Source organism: Mus musculus, chromosome 18, assembly GCF_000001635.26.
Source record: "Mus musculus strain C57BL/6J chromosome 18, GRCm38.p6 C57BL/6J".
NCBI classification, from domain to species: domain Eukaryota; kingdom Metazoa; phylum Chordata; class Mammalia; order Rodentia; family Muridae; genus Mus; species Mus musculus.
Window position 1 is genome coordinate 39,826,903 of NC_000084.6, and position 22,382 is coordinate 39,849,284.

At 40.6% G+C, this 22,382-nt stretch overlaps 1 long non-coding RNA gene across 1 annotated transcript in view; it reads left to right on the forward strand.

The window, feature by feature from the left end:
* The window catches only part of Gm41707, a 66,193-nt gene that overhangs the window by 22,064 nt on the left and 21,747 nt on the right, over nucleotides 1-22,382 (forward strand). Inside the window, exon 3 of the long non-coding RNA XR_877346.3 lies at nucleotides 22,206-22,275. This is a non-coding gene — a long non-coding RNA (predicted gene, 41707). The remainder of the gene's footprint in view (nucleotides 1-22,205; nucleotides 22,276-22,382) is intronic.

Genomic DNA, 22,382 nt, shown 5'->3' on the forward strand with positions numbered 1-22,382 from the left:
ACAACCCAACTCTGCTTTCTCTCTATCTGTAACTCTCTGCTCAACCCTCACAGCTCAACCTTCTCTGCCTGACTGCATAAGAAATCATCTTTACTTTGGAAACACAAATATTTAACTGGGCTATGACTCAGTGCTGGTTGCCTTTCAACGATTTTGCTTGCTTTGTGATAAACACCCTTGATCTGGAAATTCAGATATTCATCTCAGGCACATGTGCTTCTATTATATTCACCTTTTATTTTGGTTCTTCATGCTTCTTATTTCCATCTGTCTTTTGATCCAGGGGAGTGGCTCCCTCTCTTCCTTTAAGCTGCCAATGAAGTTCCTACGCTAGCCATACTTTTTGCTCCTGATCGCAATGAAGTTTTAATTATAGTAATATTGGTTTCTTCATATTTCACTATCTACCTAGTTCTCTTTATTTCCTAGCATATGACTAAGATCTAATCCTTCTCTTCTATCTCAAAGGCTTGTCTTATTGGATTTTGTTATGAGCACAGAACAGGAGCTATCAAAACTTTATTGCTGATTTAATATAGTAGTTTTTCTAGTGCAAGCTTGTTCCCCAGGTCTTGATTGCAGAGTTATCTACCTTTGAGTTGACAGAATGTTGTAATAGATTCTGTGTTGTTTGTCTGCTCTTGATCATGGAGAGATTGATATTGATTAAAGCCCACCCTTAAGTTTGAAACAGGAGGGCAGGTTGTGTAAGGCCTTAGGTTCAGCATCCTTAAAGCCGGTTATTGCTCTCACTTTAGCATTTAGGGTAGAGGGTTCAGTTGGCATAGGTTTCCATGATGCCACTAGCAGGATGAAAATGGAGAAGGATGCAGGGCTGTAGGGGAGGGCAGAAGACACTTTCTCTTTGCTCCACTTCTTCTCTGTGTTTGTTGAGGCTGTAGAAGCAAGAGTGTCCAGTCTTTTGGAACAGCTGTGTCCAGCCTTTGCCTCCTGTTTTATGTGTCACTGTTTGCTCTCTCTTATATCTTGGAAGAGCTCTCCTACATTCAGGAGACAGCAGTCACTCTGGATTTTTCCTTTGATGGTGTTGTACTTATAACCTCCCTGAAGGAGCTCCTCCAAAAGCTTGCCATCCACAGTGGTAAAATGGTCCTTAACGGGAGTGTCTCCATTTCTTCCATTAGGAAGAGAAAGAAATCAAACTCACCCCCTTCCCTCACTTACAGGCTGTGTACATGGAGTCTGCCTGTTAATAATTAATTATTAAAGTTAATTATTATTGAATTGTCATCATACAATTTAAAGTAGAATTACCTCCCCCCCCAAACAAAACAACTATTGTAAGTTTGTAGAAATACTGCTTTTGTAAAATAAATGTTTTGACAGTCAGTCTAACGATTTCAATCATGAATGAAGCACAATCACTCAGGAATCTGCCATTCACTCCCCAGCAGCAGCGTTCAGGTAGAAAGCCTTCTTGGTACTCATTGTTCCAGGCCAATGAGTCACAGTGGCCTTCTTATGTTCAGAGACAAAGCTACCTGGGAACATGCCGAGGAGAGGGGATCAACACTCAGTTACACAGATTGAGCAATTGTCAGACCATGGCTTAAAAATGCTCAGTGAAGTGAGCACGCTCAGATCCTAGTCAAGTTCTGAGAAAATCTATTCTAGTTAGCTCATTACTTTGTACTGCTGAGATCATGACAGCTCTGTATCCCTGGGACTCCTCATCAGACCTCTAGATTCTGACCTTGTCCCTCACCCTCCTTGGGTCCTCTTGAGGCCTCTGCTCTCCAGATCAGTACACTTCTTAACATCCCTGTTCCATACTGGGGATTGAACTCAAGGCCTGTATACATGAACTCCAACTGAACATTCTACCACTGAGCTACAGCCCTGGATCTGTCATTCTCAATTAATCTTTGAGGCATAGTAGACTTCCAGAAACAGTGTATTCATGAAAAAGAAAAGGGTGAATATCTGAATATCTAGGAGATCAGAGCAAGTACTGAAATCAAGGCAAATGGATATGTGGGCCAATTGGAGAAAACATAAGAAGAGAAGTTTTGAAGAAGGAATCCAAGTGACCAATAAGCATCAAAGAGAAGCCTGCTCTCACTATTGTCCCCAGAACTGTAAATGTAAACAACCAGACATCTTACAACCATTCATTGGTAGAATGTAAACAGTTTGCTAATATGAAGTATTGGCCCAGGAAGAAAGCACAGAGACCAATAGCAAGTGTGAGGTCTAGCATAAAACTTTGGTGTGTGTGTTATGCAAAACTGGAGTCCACAAAGCTCTGGGTCCTTCATTGGATGTCTGGGCTTCCATCCTAGTGAAAACATTTCAAATTTGTGCAGCAGAACAGCATGCCAAGGAATGTCCTTTGCAACATAATTTTCAGTAAAGAAAACTCAGCAATGATTCAAAAGTTCACAAGTGAGAGTGTAGGAGCACTAAACTGTGATATATTGCTGAAAATAGTGTGCTCCAGAATGCCACAGCTAAATGAATAATCTCACATGGCAATGTGGACAGATGATTAATGAGAAAAAAGGTTAAAATCCAATGCTACTTTTTAAAACTAGAAGTAGTACACATGTTAATACTATAGAATGATTATACATGTCTGCAGCTGTGTAGATACATACGTTGTCAAGAATGGATTTGATATGGTTTACATTAAGATTGAGAATTTATGTTCTGAAATTAGAGATATATTAGACAGATAGATAGATAGATAGATAGATAGATAGATAGATAGATAGATAGAGGGTCCTGAGTATACAAGGAAAGATGTCAACTTCCCTGGCAATGCTGGTATCTATTTCTTTAAGCAAGGGATATTGGAGTATCTGGAAATAAAGTTCTTTATGATTGACAGGCACACCAGTATTTGTTGTGTTTCCTTTGTAGATGTTAGCGCACTTTGTTTTTACTTTGTAGTCATTATGGTATTTTTTTTTAATTAAAAGCATTTACCCATCAGATCACTGGTCTTGTGTGACTCAACTCTCTGTGGGTCCTGAGATGGTAACAATACAAATGCATGTGGTGAGCCTTCTGCTCTTCCTGTGTCTAGGAAGTTGTTTTGGTAGCTCCTGGTTTGGTGAGACACACTTGTGACAGCATTCTGCTCAGCTGCACATGAATGGCCTACTATTATGAGGGTGGGGTGGGGCATGGGAGGGGGGTGTTTGAGTGTGTGTATGTGTATGTGTGTGTGTGCATGTGCTAGTCAGACAGAGACAGAGCGGTTGAAAAGAAAATCTGTGTTAAAACTGTCACCGATCTGCAGATGTATCAGGTTTTGTCTTTTTAAAAAGATTTATATACAACTATTAGCATACTTCCTCAATAGAAGCAGCCCAAAGGAAACCTTTCTGAACTTTAGTATCATTCTTGCTTTTTCTGAAAAGTTAGCTGGATTTATCAGGAGAATGCCATTCTCAAAGAGCAGATGACAGGCTCTGTGTTTTCAGAGAGAACTTGAGAGGTAGATACCCATTGCCCCTGCTTCCTCATCTAATAATGCCCCGTCCTCCTTAGCTAATGAAGGAGCCTTAATGTTCCCGAAAACTAAATGCAGTCAGGAAGGACTACACTTTGTTGGACCTGACCAACATTATGTGAAGGGGTTTGAAGTGTTCTAAAGGAAATCTCTGCCTTTCTGGAGGCTAGAGCGAGGATACAGCGGGAAGAGAACAGATGAGCAGGAAAGAGGTGAGGCTCTGTCTCAAGTGGGGCAGTGCCTCGAGGAAGTGGCTTATCAGTTTCCTTTAGAAATTGGGAATGAAGCCATTCATGAGATTAATGGATGTCTAGAAGGGCCCATCGGCTGTAGCTCAAAAGCATCCTCTCCATTTCTATCAGATACCTCTGTTACTGAGGTGTTTAAGAAGGGAGCTATCTTCTTAGGCCAGTGCACTATTCTGATTAAAGACATTACAGTGGCTCCCACATGGCTCTTACATGCAAGGGCAAGATTACCATCAATATTTCATTGGAAAACAAACACCAATTTCAGTATCTAGACATGCTAATAAGCCCCTCACGTGAAATTTCAAAGCCATGTCAACCTGCTGTGAACACCAACAGAACGAGTGGGAAGACACAAGCTCTAACCACTGGCAGGAGTGGGTGCAGTGGGCTTAGTTGTGGAATAGGTAGGATGTTTAAAGTGCCAAATGTGATGCCGGCAAGGAGCGCACATTTTCTTGTTGAGTGCTAAAACCTAGCTCCCAGAACATGCTTTGCAGCCATGTGAAACAGCCCAGGGGGAGCTGAAATAAGACCCCCTTTCATCCTCTAAGTTATTTAGGGTCAAGAATGTTTAAATAAGAACAAGATGGAGAGCTCCTCGGGGCATCAGAGCCAGAACAGAGAACCTTTTACCTGGGGCATGGTGGAACTGTACAGGCAGCCACATTCTTGTGGAAAAGTCTTCAACCAGGGAGGTTTGGCTCAGAGAGCAGCGGCTCAAGAGCTGGACTCCAAAGTCTCCTACCTTTTACCCAGGAATATCTCTTTATAGGTTCTTGGAAAATTTGGATCTGTGTGGTCTGGCCTGACTGCAGAATTGCATCTTCATGTAAATAGACATAGCGGGTGCTCGTATTTTTTTCTTCTAAGCAATTCAAATAGACCTTAAAGTATTTATGGGACTTTCGGGGATCACATAAATAACAGTGTACCTTCCCCCACCCCCCATGTAGTTTTAGACCTCGTGGAGAAAGGTGTGGATGGAAATGAGATGGCTACAGCTCAAAATGCAAGCTTTACTGATAACGCTGCATAGAAAGAACCCGAATCTGTAACTGCCAATAGTTTTCTATCTGAATCAAGCCCACCTACCAAGCAACCAGGTCAGAGGGAGGCCAGACACGGCCTTCATACAAAGCAGAACACTTTAAAGAGGTGTTCTGGGCCAGAGATGCTCCCACTGGGAGAGGGCCAAGCCCACCGCCAGTTCCCTTCCCACCTCACTTAGCTGCTTGGGGAGGTGAAGTAACAGGAAGATGAGAAAGGAACAGGAAGGCTGAGGTGCAAGTGCTTCTCCCACACTTTTCCTGTTTAGAGCAATGTTTCTATAGAAATACCGAGTGTTCTATTATCTGTAGCTAATTTTCACACTGTCCAGGACTGTTCATTTTAACCCACATCCTTAGGTTGAGGTTAGTTAACCTAGATAGAAACACTGAGCTCGGAATTTCCAGGAGTATTCAAACCTCACCTCTGGGAGGATATAGAGTAATAGTTGCTGAAACCCATCAATGCCAGCCCAACCCTCATATTTACATAAGAATGTCAAGGGCCTCTGTCTGAATTACAGAAGCAGGACCATTGGCTACAGTTTCTCTGCAGTTGAGCCAGGCTTCCTTTTAAGAAACTCCATTTACTTTAGTGTTGGGTATCGTTGGTCAACATTTTGGAGGAATGATGGTGTGTAACAAATCATGTGTGAAAGAAGTGGGATGTCTCATTTAATCGTTATAGTCACAATGAGATTAATAGCATAGTTATTCCCACTAAATAGATGAGAAGAATGATGTTCAAGGAAGGAGTTTTCTACGACCATTGAACTCTGACTTGGAGCTTAGGTGCAAATTCAAAGCTATGAAAGGTCATTAGGAAGACCCTGCTGGGTCTCACAAGTCACGGGAACCAGGATTGTTACTCCACATTAGGGAATAAGACTGTACCCATAGACAGTAAATGATCTTACTCGAGGATTCTCCCTGATATTAGGCTTGTTGAGTACTTCTCAGAAAAAAAGAAAACATCAATTAGTGCTTTTGTCTCATTAGCACACAGAGTTACACATATTAGGTTCTCAATAAATGGCTTATGACCTCTATATTACTGGTAATGAGTATTACACATTTAGTTGGTTCATTTAGCACATTCAACAAGATAATTTTCTATTAAGGAGTTATTAACTGCATAGAGAGATAAGAAGACAGGCTAAATGCCAAATTGTGGGATTTTTTAATTACACAAAGTCTATGAAATCAAAGGCTGTATAAAGTATTTTCATGTCCCAGTAATGAGCAATTAGTCCTTTTGAATTATAATTACACACAGGAAGGCTACAATCCTTCAGAATTTACAGGTGGCAACTATATAGAACATCTCAGTAAATAAGATCACTGCAGTTTTAATGGCAAAAGTTTCCTAAAATGTTTGTTGTGTGGGCAGATGTTTTTACTGTGTAGACAAATGAATATTACTGTCTATAGAGTAGGCATTAGAATCTCATGGACTGTCTGGCAGGTTAATCCTTACTTTCTGCCCACTAGTATCACACTCATTCAGTAGATTGGGAGAAATAACGAGGCCTCCTGTGGATAATTTTGCAAAGGAGACAGAGACTTTGAGACAGTCGTTCCTGCTGAATCACTTGCTTACAATGCCGTGGGAAAAATTCATTAGAAGAAAATGATGTTGAAATTTGGTCCCAAGGCTTAGGCTGGGCCACTGGAAGAACTCCTGCTGGCATGGGCAGAGTCAAGAAGTTTAAAGGAAAGACAAGAGGAATCTTTGCCTTTTCCCTGAATCTCAGAGCCCTATTTTCAAATTTTACCATTCCTACTGCGGTTTGAGTGACCAGGAGCCCATCTGCCAGTGAGGAAGGCTGTAGCAAGTCTGTGGGCCACCGAAGGGGAACCCATAAGCTATTATTGGCTTGAAGAATATGTTATTTAGTTTAAATAGTAATTAAAAAGTCAACTAATTCAGGAAACTTTTCCATGAAATAATTTTGAGGTCTGTTTAAGTGTTAGCGATAGGTTGATGTGTCTCCAAGGAGACTGGGGCTACACTATGGTTTTTCATGAGTTTACATAGGGAGACTGCTCACCCTTTGCCCTGTGCTCTTCATCGGATCTACTTTCTACCTAAGCCTGTACTTCTGCAACCTCTCTGTGTCCTGAGTTTCTGGAGTCTCCTAGAAAAGAGAACGAAACATCCAGACCCTGATAGTCTGGCTTGCTCATCACTGGCTTCATTGTAGCACTGCCCTTCCTTTGAGAGTAGAGTAAACAAAATACAGCGTCTGGTTAATGGTCTAGCTACTGCTGGGCAGATGCAGCATGACCAAGGCAACTCTTACAAAAATAAAACATTTGATTTGAGGCTTGCTTATGGTTCCACAGAGTTAGTCCATGATCATCATGGTGGGGAGCATGGCGGTAGACAGGCAAGTGTATGGCTGAGGCAGTGGCTGAGAACTCACATCTAATCTACATGTTTCAGAATGAGAGCGAAGAGGGAGACTGAGCCTTAGAAACCTAAAAGCCCATCCCTAGTGACACCGCTCTTCCAACAAGGCCACACCTCCTAATCCTTTCCAAACAGTTCTACGAACTAGGGACCTAGCACTCAAATATACAAGCTTTTGATAGACATTGTTATTTAGACTACCACATATGGAAATGTCTTTTTATGTGTATCTTTGAGCCAGTCCCCAGTATCTAAGAATTCAGTGAGGCATAAGTAAGCCTGTAAATGATGGTAAAGTGGGCTACATTTGAAGCCAGAGATGTTTGGAGCCGTAGTTGTATGAAAATATTGAAGAACTGTCTCAATAAAGAGGAGAAGGAGGATGAGAGCTTGGGAGGGAGGCCAAACGGAGGACGTTGAGCCTGCTATGTGCCTTCCACATAGCATCATTATTATTGATTTTTATTAATTTTAAGAGTGTGTGTGTGTGTGTGTGTGTGTGTGTGTGTGTGCTGGATAGTTTTATACCAGTTTGGCACATGCTAATGTTATCTGAAATGAGGGAACCTCAGTTAAGAAAATGCCTCCATGAGATTGGGCTGCAGGCAAGCTTTTAGGGCATTTTCTTAATTAGCAATTGAGGGAGGAGGGCCCAGACTGTTGTGGGTGGTGCCATCCCTGGGCTGGTGAGAAGCAGGCTGAGAAAGTCATGGTGAACAATTCAGTAAGCAGCACTCTGCCATGGCCTCTGCATCAGCTCCTGCCTCCAGGTTCCTGCCTGTTCCTTGTGTGAGTTTCTGGCCTCTTGGCTTTTGATGAACTGTTAGACCGAACTGTAAGTGAAACAAACACTTTCCCTCCCCAAGTTGCTTTGATTATGGTGTTTCATCACAGCAATAGACATCCTAAGTAAGCCAGTGTATATTTGCATGTGGATATGGACATGTGAGTTGCAGGTAGCCATGGAGGCAAGAGGTGTCCCCTCGAGCTAGAATTACAGACAGTTGAGAACAGTCTGATATAGATGCTGGGAACTGAACTTGGGTCCTCGTGCGGAGCTTTGCTCGGAGGTTTGCTGGTTCTGCTGAGAATAGAGATCATTCTATGATGGGAATAGCAGTCCATCTACAGAAAGTAGATTAAACTAATCTCGATTTCTTGAACTCTTGACCATAATGTTTCTTCATACTCATGTCTGCGTTGGTAAAAACTGGTTTTCTCCATTCTGGAGATAATTAAGGAAAGGTTCTCACTGGTATGGTCACTGAACAAAGCATTGTTCCTTCACCTTACTCTAGAAACTGGAACAGCTAAAGTGTGTTGAGGATGCGAGAATTTGAGTAATACAGTGGAAAGACTAGGGGAAGACCTGCCCATTGCCAGTGTTCGGGTAGCCTTGCTGTTGCTAGTGAACCAACTGCTGTTTACCCAGAGTTTAGAGAACAATCCATTCCCATTTCCCTCAGTGCTGAATAATGAGCTTCATATCCTTTTGACTCCATACTACTCCAAAAAAGGTCTTAAAACTTATTTCATCCTACCTTATTACAATAATCCCTCTTTGGTATTAAAGCTAGGTTTAAAAAGAAATAAATTAATGAATCAAATCTTTTGAACCAAATTCTGGTGCTCCAAAATGAGTTCATGCATCATTATAAAGGCCCAGGACACAGCTTCAGCTCCACCACAAACCATTGCATGACTCAACCTTTCCCAGTGATAGAGAACTAAAAAGGCAAGTCACATGATCAGTTTATTTGAGGACAGCAGGAACTGTGCAAAGTGGACTGCCAAAGGAGGAGGCAGCCCAGCCAGAAGAGTGGCACTTAAAATGAGCAGTGCTGGGGAGACGCTGCCTATTCTTCAAACCCACCCCTTTTCCATTGTGTCACATAGGTAGACTGAACCTCCAGCCTCTCTTGCTGAGTGTGGCACAACTCTGAATCTAGACCAGGAGAATGTGGGCAGAAGTGAGCTCGCCATGCACTGCCTCCTCCTTCAGTTTCCCCGAGCCCCACTTCCTTCTTTAATAGACATATGCTGAGACCTTGCTGAGACCATGGAAACCATCTGTCGATGGCAGGGCTTTCATGAGGCTGGGTCCATGAATGACTTAATGAAACATGTGCAAACAACCACATCTCTGAAGATCAACCACATAAATGTCTCTATCCATATATCCAACTCACCAACATTTACTAGTTCACCTCTCAGTAAAGCTAATATTTCCTTTGTACTTTCTGCGTCTTTGGTTAGACAGGGTTCAGTCTTTATGTGCTGATGGCCCTGTTGTATACTTAACTTTCCTCCTTTCCAGTCTCTTATTAATGGAAAGTTAGAAAAGTAGAAAGAAAATGAACGTAAGGAACCACTCACGAGCTAGGAGTGGGTGTCTTAACACTCTGCCATATTGTCTTTCACACTTTTTTTCTAGAGCAAAAAAAAAAGGGGGCAGGCTGTTCTTCACTATTTTCATATGACCATCACTTCAAACTTCCCTGACTTCAAACAGAGCCCAGTTTAATAGTTTTCACTTAGTGGCTTATTTGCTCATTCAATGTTCACTGAATGCTTGCATGTCAGGGACTGGCTCAGGGCTAGGGACAAAGATAGGCATGGTATAATTCTTGTTCTCAAGGGATCTATATTTTCATAGAAGGGAGAGGTATCTAAGCAAATAATGAAAAAAAAAGAGTTCAATGTGGTGATAGAGAAAGGAGCAAAGAAGACAAAAACATATTTGAAACAAACATCAGAATGTTTACTATATGTACTAGAAATTGCTCATTTAATATTTGTACCAATCCCATGAGATGTATATCACAGTCGTTCAGGGCTAAAGATAAGGAAACTAAACCACTAAGAGGTTAAATAGCTTGTCCCCTTTCTCCAAGGAGCAAGTTACTTAGTACATATAGAGAGATTGTGTATGTATTTGCATTTGTATGTGCTATGTGTATTTGTGTTTCCGTGTGTGGTGTGTGAGTGTGTGGTGGGGTATGTGTATATGTGTTTGGTGGAGTATATGTGTGTGTATGTGTTTGGTGGAGTATATGTGTGTATATGTGTTTGGTGGAGTATATGTGTGTGTGTGGTATGTTTGTGAGTATGTACTTGAATGTGTGTATGTGATATGTATATGTGTTTCTCTGTGTGTGCTGTATATATGTCTCTGTGTGTCTGTATGTGTGTGGTAAGGTTTGTATGTATGTGTGGTATTTTTGTATGTTTATTTGAATGTGTGTATATTGTATATATATGTGTATTTCTATGTGTGTCTCTGTGTCTGTATGTGTGTGGTGTGTTTGTGTGTATTTGAATGTGTGCTTGTGGTATGAATATGTGTGTGTGTGCACGCCCGCGTGTATCTGCATGTACGTGAGATGAGGTGTGTTTGTGTGTTTTTTTTTATGTGTGTGTGTGTGTGTGTGTGTGTGTGTGTGTGTGTGTGTGTGTGTGTAGTTCAGAGTTGGAAACAGTGATGCCTCAGTGAAGGAAGAGTAAGAATGACCAAGGACAGAGGGACACATGGGAAACTTCATATGACCAGGGACTTGGGATTCTCCTATGTTCTGCTGGGTAGTGGAATGTCAATAGAACATGTGTTTAGACTCTTTGAGGCAGTCAGAAGAGACAATGAGTCTGTAAAGCAGGCCTATTCAGCTTACATATTCTGTGGAGATAAAAATGACCCATGAAAATGACAGAGATAAGAGAAGAGAAACTATTGCTATTGCAATGGTGACAGCTCAAGGTACTGTCACATGCAGAGGAGATGTGGTATAAAATTAGTAAAGTGCCCATGGCATTTTCACTGAAGAATTTGGGAAGGTATAGGTCCTTGGAATGGGGTGAGTTTTCAGTACAGAAACATGAAATGGCTCTCAAATACTCACTGTAGTCAGCTCCAAGGCAGCCTGTTGACCTTATTGGTCTTTATCTACAAGGCAGCATATGTCATAGAAACAACACTTTTGCAACTTTTATACCACTCCTGTGTTGCTCCAAGCAATTTTGAATTATGGCAAATCTAGGATCCTCACAGTGTCATGCTCTTTCTCACTGCCAAATCTGACTTTTCTATCTTGACCTTCTAGCTCAGTTCCAAGTCTTCCCTGTCAGGAGCGTTCTAGTTGTTCAATATTCTTGCTGTTTCTGAGGTCTCAGGCAGGACTTGTTTTAATTCTACCCCAGGACTCCTTTCTATCGTCCCAATATCATTATTCTCATCTCCTACCCCTGCCATATCGATGGCTCAACGACTGCATGGGACGTGTTATGTTCACTTTGATGGAACTCCACCTTCCACACGTGATTTTAATTTAGGCTCTTGACTTTGGATTGTCTGTGTGAGCCCAGTGTTACCACAGTGGTCCTTAAGAGTGGAGGGAGGATGCAGAAGAGGAATGTGATGATGGAAGAGAAGGTCAAATTCTGCAGCTTTAAGAGGATGACACCTGCCATTGCTGGCTTTGAAGACAGAGGAAGGTGCCATAAGCCAAGGACCACACACCATCTTTTTAAAAGAGGGAAAAGACAAAGACATAGTTTACTACTTATACCCTTTAGAAATGGGATGCAACTCTGCCACCATCTTAGTATTAGCTGAGTAGAATTGTATCAGCTTTTGATCTCTAGAATTGTGAGACAACAAATTGATGGTCTTCTTTAGACCCTGTAGTCCACATTATCACATTAATAAAGAGAATGTAACTACATAGGCAGTGTTCTGTCTTAAAGGGCAAACAGTTCAGAGCATTATAGCTCATGTAAGTCTGCAGTTTCTTTCCATCTTCCTTCTATGCATAGCCACAGAGACTCCTGCTTTCAATTCAGCTTTTGAAGACTCCAGGGCATCTCTTGTTGGGGATACAATGTTCCTATAGACAGATGGAATAGGTTCCCTGACCTATGATGTCATCTGGTTTAATACAACAGCAGCTGATAAGTAATACATGGCCTTTCTGCTTTGTCAGAGCACTGTCCATGGCAAGCCCCTTCTCTTGACTATCACATTCTTCCTCTACTTCTTTTGGAAATGCCTGTTTTCACACTTTGCCCGTTACCACGGTTCTTGCCTTGAAATCAAGCCTTGCACCTGCCATGTTTGAGGAAAGAGGACAGAACACCCAACAGTCAGTAACTATATACTAGAGTAACTATCTACTGAATTAACATTCAGAGTGCAAGCAAACTCTGAAAGGCCATAATCACTCAATTAGGAGGGCTCAGTAGGAATCCAGGAAGTCAGCTTGGGCTCCTCACTTAAGCAATGATGGTCCACATCCTCCACTGTATCCAAGTTGAAGAGGACTAGAGACTTCAAGCCCATTTCAAGATTTGTGAAATAAAACCACCTTGTAATACATCTAAGTTCTGCGAGGCTCTCTTGGTGTGGTGCTCCCACAGTGGGATGCTTGAGATGATGGTGGATGAAGTAGTTTAAAGTGATCCATAGACAGCGTCCAATATCACTGAATCCAATCATGGAGTGTGAAGTGAGTTTCTTTAGAATTCTCTTACTATTCCCTCATGCATTAAGCCTTCTGTTCCATTGTGTCTATCACACCTTATAATCGAAACTATATCTTATTATAGGGAAGGAAGTTCTCAATTGGGCAAAGGCTACTGTTGACAGTGTTGTGAATGTACAGTAAACATGATACAAATTGAGTATATTAAAAGTGCATAATTTAAAGTTTTGACATGTCTCTACATCCATAAAAATCCACTGCCATAGTCACCCTACAAATTTGCTTGTGATCTCGTTCCACACCTGTTTCTACCTCATCTCCAGACAACTGCTGACCTTTCTGCCATTATAGATTAATTGAATCTTTTAGAGGTTTGGGAAAATGGGACAATATAATGTCTTCCCAGTTGTGGGCAGGGACCTGGCTACAGGAACCTAAGCTGTTTGTGTTGAGTGCACCCACATTGGTTTAATAGTCCACTGTACCACAATTTCTCTATCCATTTCTTTGGAGATATACATTTGTGTTTTTTCCCAGCCTTTGATTGTCACAGATAAAGAATGTAGAACCACTCCATTCACATCTTTGTAAGAACAAAGGCTTTTATTTCCCTTGGGTAAATGTCCAGGAGGTGAGCCAGGTATTAGATTTGCACTCAACTTAAAAAATCATAAACAGGGGTGTGTTTCACATAAAATTTCAAACTGATTTTCAAAGTGTGGGGGGGTATAATGTTGTGATAATTTCTGGATAGTATGTGAGTGTTGGTTCCTATAGTCAATCTCTTCAAATTAAGTCACTTTTGATCATCATGATATTTCAGTTAGTTTCCCTTCTTTAATGACTAATATGTTAACCATAGTATGTTTGTCTACATGTTTATCATTTTATTGAGGTGTATTTTTAAATATTCTTTAAATTTTCTACATTAAGTTATTATATTATCAATTTTTAAAGAGTACTTTACATGCATACACACACATACACACACATTTTAATACATTATTTAATAGTATTTTCTCCTACTCTGAGTTATCTTTTCCTCCTCTTAATGATTTTTTAGAGCACACGCTGTTAATTTTGATAAAATTCAACTTACGAATTAGGTTTATGTTTTGTGGTTATACGTGTGAGTGTATGCATGTGTGCGTGCGTGCGTGCGCGCGCGTGGTTGTGTGCGTGTGTTTCCAAGCTAAAAAAAAATTATTCCTTAGCTCAAAATCCTAGATATTTTTTCTTTTATTTTCTTCTAGACATTTTATATTGTTAGATTTTGAACTGCCAAGGACCTATTCTGAGTTAAGTTTTTGCTTATGATGTGATATGTGGGGGTTAAAGTACAGGTTGTTTTGCTTTTATATACAATTGACTCAGCACAATCTATTGATAAAGTGTGGTTTCCCTACCGAATTACCTTTATTCCTTTGTTACGTATCCACTGGCTCCATGAACATAGGCCTAATCTGCATTCTATCCTATTCCAGCAATCTGTGTCTGCCATACCTGCCTCACATTGTCCAGTTGTCACCTCTAAGCCTTTTGGGATCTGAACATCTTTGTTGTTGCTCTGCTGGCGTTTCTGGGTGTCATTTCACTATTCTCTAAGCTATTGAATCAGGCTGTCAGTCAATGACAAGGCATGCTGTCCTTTGTTTAAATTGCACTGAATCTATAAATCAATTTGGAGAACCAACTTCCTAACAACATTAAGCCTATCAAATCAGATAAATCTCTTTCCACTTGTACAAATACTTGTTCACTTGCTCCTCCCTACAGAGTTTTCAGTGTGCAGATCATTTATGAAATTGTCCATATTTGTCCCTACATATTTAAGATTTTTGGTGCTATTATAGATGTGATTTTTTTTTTTAGAATTTTAATTACGAGTATGACTAGTGAGTATATACATGCAATTTATTTTACATGTTAGCCTTGACTCTTGTTACTTTTGTTTTAGTGACTTATCTGTTGCTGTATTAAATACCATGACCAAAAGCAATGTAGAGCAGACTTCTGAGTCACAGTCTATCACTGAGAGAAGTTAGGGGAGGAACCTGGAGGCAGGAACGGAACCAGTGGCTGTAGAGGAATTGCTTTCTTATAGAACTCAGAACAACTTGTGAAGGCATGGTGTTGCCCATCATATTTGGGCTGTCCCATATCAATCATTAATCAAGAAAATGCCTGATAGACTTGTCTACTTATGAAGGCATATTTCTCCTATTTCTCAAATAATTTATCTTGTGTCAAGTTGACATACAACCAAACAGCTCATCTTTTAAACATTGTTAGCTATAGGTGAGCTTTGAAGCCTCTGTTAGATTTGCTTTAATGTGTGTAGAGGGAGGGAGTGTATGCATGTGTGAGTATGTCTGTGTTCATCTGATTTTGGGGACAGGGTTTCTTACTAAACCTGGACTCACTGTTTTAGCAAGGTTTCTTGAGTGCACTCCAAGGCTTCTCCCAGTACCAGCCTTCATCTCCCATCAGCAGCAGCAGTCACTGCTCCCAGCTTTTATGTGGGTACTGAGGATTGAACTCAGGTCTTCATTGTCAGCTCTTTACCCACTGAGCTATGGTATTCCCAGACTCAAGCATCATGCTGTTTGCCATTAAAGGCAGTTCTATTTTTTTCCATTCTAGATGTCCTGCTTCTTGTCAGTTATTGTCAGCATGGCTCTGTTGCACAAAGGTGGAAAGAGCAGACATCCCTTTCTTGTCCTTGATATCAGGGGGAAGTGTTACACATTCATAGGTAAGCTGGATAACATCATTAAACTTTACTGCATGGAGAAAGGTTTTTTCTATTCATATTTTGAAAAAAATATATAGATATGTAACATTTATGATTTTTGGGGGGTTGTTTTTTGTTTTTTGTTTGGTTTTTCAAGACAGGTTTCTCTGTGTAGCTCTGGCTGTCCTGGAACTCACTTTGTAGACCAGGCTGGCCTCGAACTCAGAAATCCGCCTGCCTCTGCCTCCCAAGTGCTGGGATTAAAGGCGTGCACCACCATGCCTGCCTTCATTTATGATTTTAATACACTTCTAGTAAGTTGAGCCCTTCACACTTCAAATGGTATTATCTATTTTATCCCTGGTAATTGTTTTTACTCTGACATCCATTGTCTATCTTAGTATAGCTGTTAAGCTACTTTCACTAGGGTTGGCAGGACATGTCTCTCTACCATTAACTTATTTGCTTTCTTGAGGAAATGGTGGTTATGATTAGACCATTTAAATTTATTGTAATGATTGGTACAATTATGTTTATATCCATTATGTTGCTTATTTTATATTTATTCTATCTGTTCTTTTTTTCCACTTCTCTGTTCTCTCTCAATAATTTTTCTTACTGTTCTATTTATTCCCCTTCTGATTTATTAGTAATATATTCTCAGAATTACTGTCTTAATTTTTGAATTGTGGTTTATCACATACACTATTAACTGTTCATGCTCTAGGCCTGAGTTCTATTATTCTGCCCTGCAGATAATACAACAACTTTGCAAGAGTATGCTTCCATTTCTTCCCTTCCTACTATATTATGGTTGCCTTCACTATTATGTATGTACTGAACTTGATATTTTATTATTTTTTTAATATTTAAAGAGTCCGTTGTGTTTCAGAGAACGTTACATAAGAAAAGCATCACCCCCTTTCACCCATGTATCTACCATTCTGTTCTCCTTCTTTAAGAGCAGGCACACTTCCATTTAATATTGGTTTTTTCCTTGAAGGCCCCTCAGGACTATTTCTTATAGAGCAGTCTGCTGCGGCTGAATCCACACAGGTGTCTGAAAGCATCTATATTCCCCTTGCTGTCTGAGAGTTATCTTTGTGTGGTGCTGGTTTCTAGGCTACAGCACTTTAGTACTTTAAAGGTGCTACTCTAATGCCCTCCTGTGTGTGTATTTCCACTGAGAGTCCATGCTGACCTTAACTAGTCCCTCCTCACAGAAAGTTTCTTATTACTCCCTGAAACTTTTTAAGATTTTCTTTTGGCAATTTGATTTTGATGTGCTTTGCTATAGCTTCAACTTAGCTTCTTAGATTTGGGATTATGATTTAAAAAAAATTTTTTTTACTGATTCTTTGTGATTTTCACATCATGTTCTCCAATCCCACTCACCTTCCCATTCTTTCATATCTGCCCTCTACCCTTGTAAGCACCCCCTAAAAGAAAATAAAATCAAAATAAAAAATGAAAAAAACAAAACATCAGAAAACCACCTCGCCATGGAAACTGGTGTGTGCCACTGTATTTCACACAATATATCCTTTTGCCCACACAGCTTTACTTACAAATATTCATTGTAATGAGTCATCGTCCTGGCTTGAGACCTCTGACTTCTGTTATACCATCAATACTGGCTCTTCACTAGGACTGCTTTCAGATATCCTGTTGTTGCCCTATGTCATGGAGATCCTGAGTCTTTGGTTCTTTAGGACTGGCTCCTTCACATACGCCAGCAGTTCATAGATGGGGTAGATGTTGGGGGTGGGCCAACTCCATGACCTGGGATCTGGGCCCAAGTGGTAGCTGAGTTGTCAGCCCTCTAACTCTCCTGTGCCCATGCTAGCAGTGCCAGCTCTCCAGCTTTGCCCAGGTTAGGGGCAGGAATAGCTCTCATGACTGCAGTAGCTGGTAAGGGGAGGGACTGGCTCCCCTGCATGGTCAGTGAGGGGCAGGTGAGGCCAGCTTCCCTGCAGTCGAGCCTTTGGGGCTGACTCCTAAGTCCAGGGTCAGCTCTACTGAGCTGCCTAGGGAAAGTGCTAGGTCATGCTCTTCAGTGCTACAGCCAGGGAGGGGCATGGTCAGCTCTCTCACACTTATACCACCAGGGCCAGCTCTCTTGTATCATCCTGGGGAGTGTCATGGCCAGCTCTCTTACACTTACACCACCAGGGCTAGCTGCCCTGTCCTACCCAAGGGAGGCACAGGGACAGTTCTCTTGCCTTTCTGATTATGATTTTATAAAGTTAAATTTGTAATGCTTTTATTCACTTTCAATAAATTTTTAAGTTAGCATGTACAGTGATGGATTTTGTGACCTTTTCTTTTCTTTCCTTTTCTTTTTTCTTTTCTTTTATTAAAATTTTCTTTATTTACATTTTAAATGTAAATAAAAACCCTTTCCTGGTTTCCCCTCTGGAAAACCCTTATCCCATCCCTCTTCCCGTGCTTCTATGAGGATGCTCCCTCACCCACCCACCCACTCCCGCCTCCCTGCCCTGGCATTCCCCTATACTGGGGCATTGAGCCTTCATAGAAGCAAGGGCCTCTCCTCCTATTGATGCCCAACAAGGCCATCCTCTGCTACATATGCGGCTGGAGCCATGGTTCGCTTCATGTGTATTTTTTGGTTGGTGGTTTATTTTCTGGAAGCTCTGGGGAGTCTGGTTGATAATGTTGTTCTTCCTATGGGGTCCCGAAGCCCTTCATTTCCTTCAGTCCATTCTCCAACTCTTCCACTGGGAACCCTGTGATCAGTCCAATGGTTGCTGTGAGCATCCACCTCTGTATTTGTTAGGCTCTGGCAGAGCCTCTCAGGAGACAGCTATATCAGGCTCCTGTCAGCAAGCACTTCTTGGCATCCACAATAGTGTCTGGGTTTGGTGGTTGTTTATGGGATGGATCACCAGGTGGGGCCAACTCTGGATGGATTTTCCTTCAGCCTCTGCTTCACACTTTGTCTCTGTATTTCCTCCTGTGAGTATTTTGTTCTCCCTTCTAAGAAGGACTGAAGCATCCACACTTTGGTCTTCCTTATTCTTGAGCTTCATGTGGTCTGTGAATTGTATCTTAGGTATTCCGAGCTTTTGGGCTAGTACCCACTTATCAGTGAATGCTTACCATGTGTGTTCTTTTGTGATTGGGTTACCTCACTTAGGATGATATCTTCTAGTTCCATCCATTTGCCTAAGAATTTCATGAAGCCATTGCTTTTAATAGCTGAGTAGTGACATTTTCATAAATATATTTTTCCTTAGCTTCCTTTTATATTTTTATGTCATCTCTCCTTTGTCTAGTCCTCCAGAGACTTCAAATACACATATTGGACTCAGTGACTTTGTCCTATAGTTCTGTGCCTTTTTCCTTTCAAAGGTCTTCTCTGAGTCATTTCATTTCGTTGCTCCTATTTCTGTCTTTAGGTTTATAAACTGTTTCAAAAGCAACATCTAGCCTGTTATTCATCCATCAGCATGTTCTCATCAAATCTGTTTTCTTCAGATCTACTGGTATGGCTTCAGCCATTTGTACATCTTCTTTGCCTTTATTTAAATATTTGAAAATTAGGAAATATATGGCCTTTATAACTTTCAGTATCCTATCTGCTTGTTGTAGCATGTAGATCAGTTCTGAATTGATTGATGATTGATTTTTTTTCTCTAAATATAGGTAAAGATTTTACATTCCTTTCTATGTTTAGTATTTTTTATTTAAGACATCTTAATTTTTACTTTATTGGGTTGATAGTATTGTATTCTTGTAAATGTTTCTGAACTTTGTTCAGGGTCACAATTATGTTACCCCAAAACAACCTAACAGCTAGGGGTTGCTGCCATGAGTTCTTAAGTTTTATAGGGCAGCAATCCATGCTAGGGTAGTTTCTTACAACTTCTAAGGCAAGCTTCACTTAAGACAAATTGACTAAGTAACTCACTGATCTTGAGATTATCTGATCTAACTGTGTAGTATGGCCTGGATACATCCTGAATACAAGCTGTTCTAACCCTTTTGTGTAATTTTTTTCTCCATCTTCAGAGATTTTCTTTGTGTATATGTGGTGACCAGTCATTATCTTTCTGAATAATTGGTGGGAAACATCTGCATAACCTTTGAGTATTCATCTTGTGGCATATTCACCTATAGCTGTCTATTCTGTGAATTATAGATGCCTTGCTCTCTCTGAACTTGACAGCATTTCCTCAGGTCTGTAATTCCTATGGGTCTGACTGTCCTGGCTGTCACTGGCTGTTGGATATTGACAGAAGCTCAGGCAACTGTAGCTCAGCTAAATATTTCTCTTTGCAAAATCATGTTCCTTTGCTATGTAATGCTCATTCTCTAGGCTTTTGGGAAAGAACACCTATTCCCTCTCACTGTAGGGTGGCTAGAGTCAGACATGTACCACTAGTATTTTATATAATTAATTGGTTCCATTATACTTATTTTTATAGTTACCTCCTATTTGTGATAATTAGTATTGATTCTCCATTTTGAATAAGTCATATCATTTTTAAAGGCAAACCTATTGAAGTTTCATGAATTAAATTGGTTAATGAATTAGTCAATTTTAAGAAAAATATTTGGGAACCAGTAATAAAGGTTTAAAAATGTGAGAAATAATAAAATAGCAGGAAAATATTACAGAAATTTGGGGAAATAAAGTCTAATCATCAGATCACAGTAGGCACTGAAGCCCATTAATAAAGACTTGGTCGAAGATTCCTAACCTGAGATGTCTGTCAAGCTCAAATCTATTAATCTTTTGAGCACTATTAAGGATAATAAAATTTCTTGGTTTCTTAAGATGCTCAGATTTCATGAAGCCCACTAGGATAAAAGAAGAGGGGAGGCATACAGACTAGTGTTAGAACTGGCATGTGTGTGAGGCCCTGTGCTTACTTCAGGGGAGATGGAGGGAGAGAAAAAGCAAGGAACTTTGTATGAGTAGCTTTTAAAAGAATGTCCAGTATTTTTTTAATGGTTTTTTTTTCTCCACTGTTGTATCCCAGTATGAGAGATTTTTGGTCAGTAGGGTGGTGTGAGACTCGAGAAAGTATATACAATGTCGAATGAAACAAAGTTGGCTTATCTGATTTTATTCTGTAAGTCTTGGTAAATGCGGAAAAGGATGAAGATCATCACCCACTGCTTCCTCTCTGGCTCTGGTCTATATTGAATTGGTGAAATAGTTCAAGTCGTTGACAGTCTGGTGACTCCCTTCTCCTCAATATAAAGAACCAAATCTGAGTTATATTTATGAGGTTAATAACAAGTCCACGTAAAGTTTAACTTTGACCTTTAACCATAGATTATACAACACCAGCTATCAATTTCTACTCCCTTCTCAACCCTTTTAGACACCATTATAAACTATAGTAATGTATAGGCTGCCTTAGTCATCGCTGCATTGCAGGAGTGCATTAAAGGCCTGGGCCATATCAGGTGTTCTGGAAGTGTTTCTGGAAGGAAAGTAGGAAGGGAAGAAGAGAGACAAGTGGAAGAACACAATTCAAGGGCAGTTGATCCTTCCAAACAGCTTAAGAACACAGAACTTTTCTAAGTTGATTACTATACTTCTTCCCTGGCACACAGTGCTAGATACATGTCTGCTGAATGCACACATCAGAGAAGACACACACAGTCCTCAAGTTTGCCATCTAATGAGAGTGACAGTGATAAACTCATATACAATCATGACTACTGCCATGAGAGGTGACAAAGGCACATAACGTGAGAAAAAATTAGAATGTGTAGTGAAACCAAAGCATCCTGGGAAGTAAGGGCCGATCTAGCTGAGACCTGAAGGGTAAGGAGAAGATGACTAGGAGATCAGTTGTGAGACCAGAAAAAAAAATGCTTATCTCTTTAATGAGGTCCTTTGGATGCTATCATTAATTAATTAATTAGTTAGTTAATATTTATTCTTCTCTTATTTATTATATCCCTATAGCACCTCCTCTTCATCCTCTTCTCACTGTCCCTCCACCCTGACCTCTTCTCTCCCCCAGTTCCATTTCCCCTCCATTTCCCTTCAGAAAAACACAGGCCTCCCAGAGATATCAACCAATCATGGCATAATAAGTTACAATAAGACCAGGCAAACACCCTCATATCAAGGCTGGACAAGGCAACCCAGTATGAGCAAAAGGTTCCCAAAGGCAGGCAAAAGAGTCAGAGACAGACCTCTCCCCCACTGTTAGGAGTCTTACAAGGATACCAAGCTACACAACTATAAATTATATGCAGAGGACCTAGGTCAGACCTATACAGGCTTAGTGGCTGTTGGTTCAGTCTCTATGGGCCTCTCTGAGGCCAGGTTAGTTGATTTTAGGGACTGTTTTCTTGTGCTGTCCTTGACCTACTGGCTCCTACAATCCTTCCTCACATTCTTCTGCAAGATGGCCTGAGCTCCACCTAATGTTTGGTTGTGAGTCTCTGCATCTGTGCCTATCAGTTGATGGATGAAGTCTCTCTGATAATGGTTATACAATGCTTTGGTCTCTGAGTATAGCAGAATATAAAGATTGCATAAAAATCAAATTGCCTAATCTACCATTAGGGCATTTATTCATTTTCTCACATCTGAGTGGCCATCACTGCACGACTCTGCCAAACAATGCATCTGCCCGGCAGTGTAAGCTTTGAGCAGACCAGTCACATGACCCAGAAGGAAAAGTCAGGTCTCTATCTAATGTTTTAAGGGAAACTTCTTCTGGAGCATTTGAGAGACAAAACTAAGTCAAACTTTCTCCCAACATCTAGGAGTTGTCATATGACTTTCCTAAGTGGAACTGCCTGTGTTTATCTTACAGAACATGGGTTACTCTTAAAGAGAAGATTCAAAGAAACACGAAGAAGCCAGCTCTGACTCCAAGGAACAAGGTAATGGTACACATACTCTGGGAGGCAAGGTGGACAGATGCTGAAAGTTGAGAGCCATCTTCAGACCTCAGATTTTTAATGGAAATACAAATAGGTTCCTGTCTATG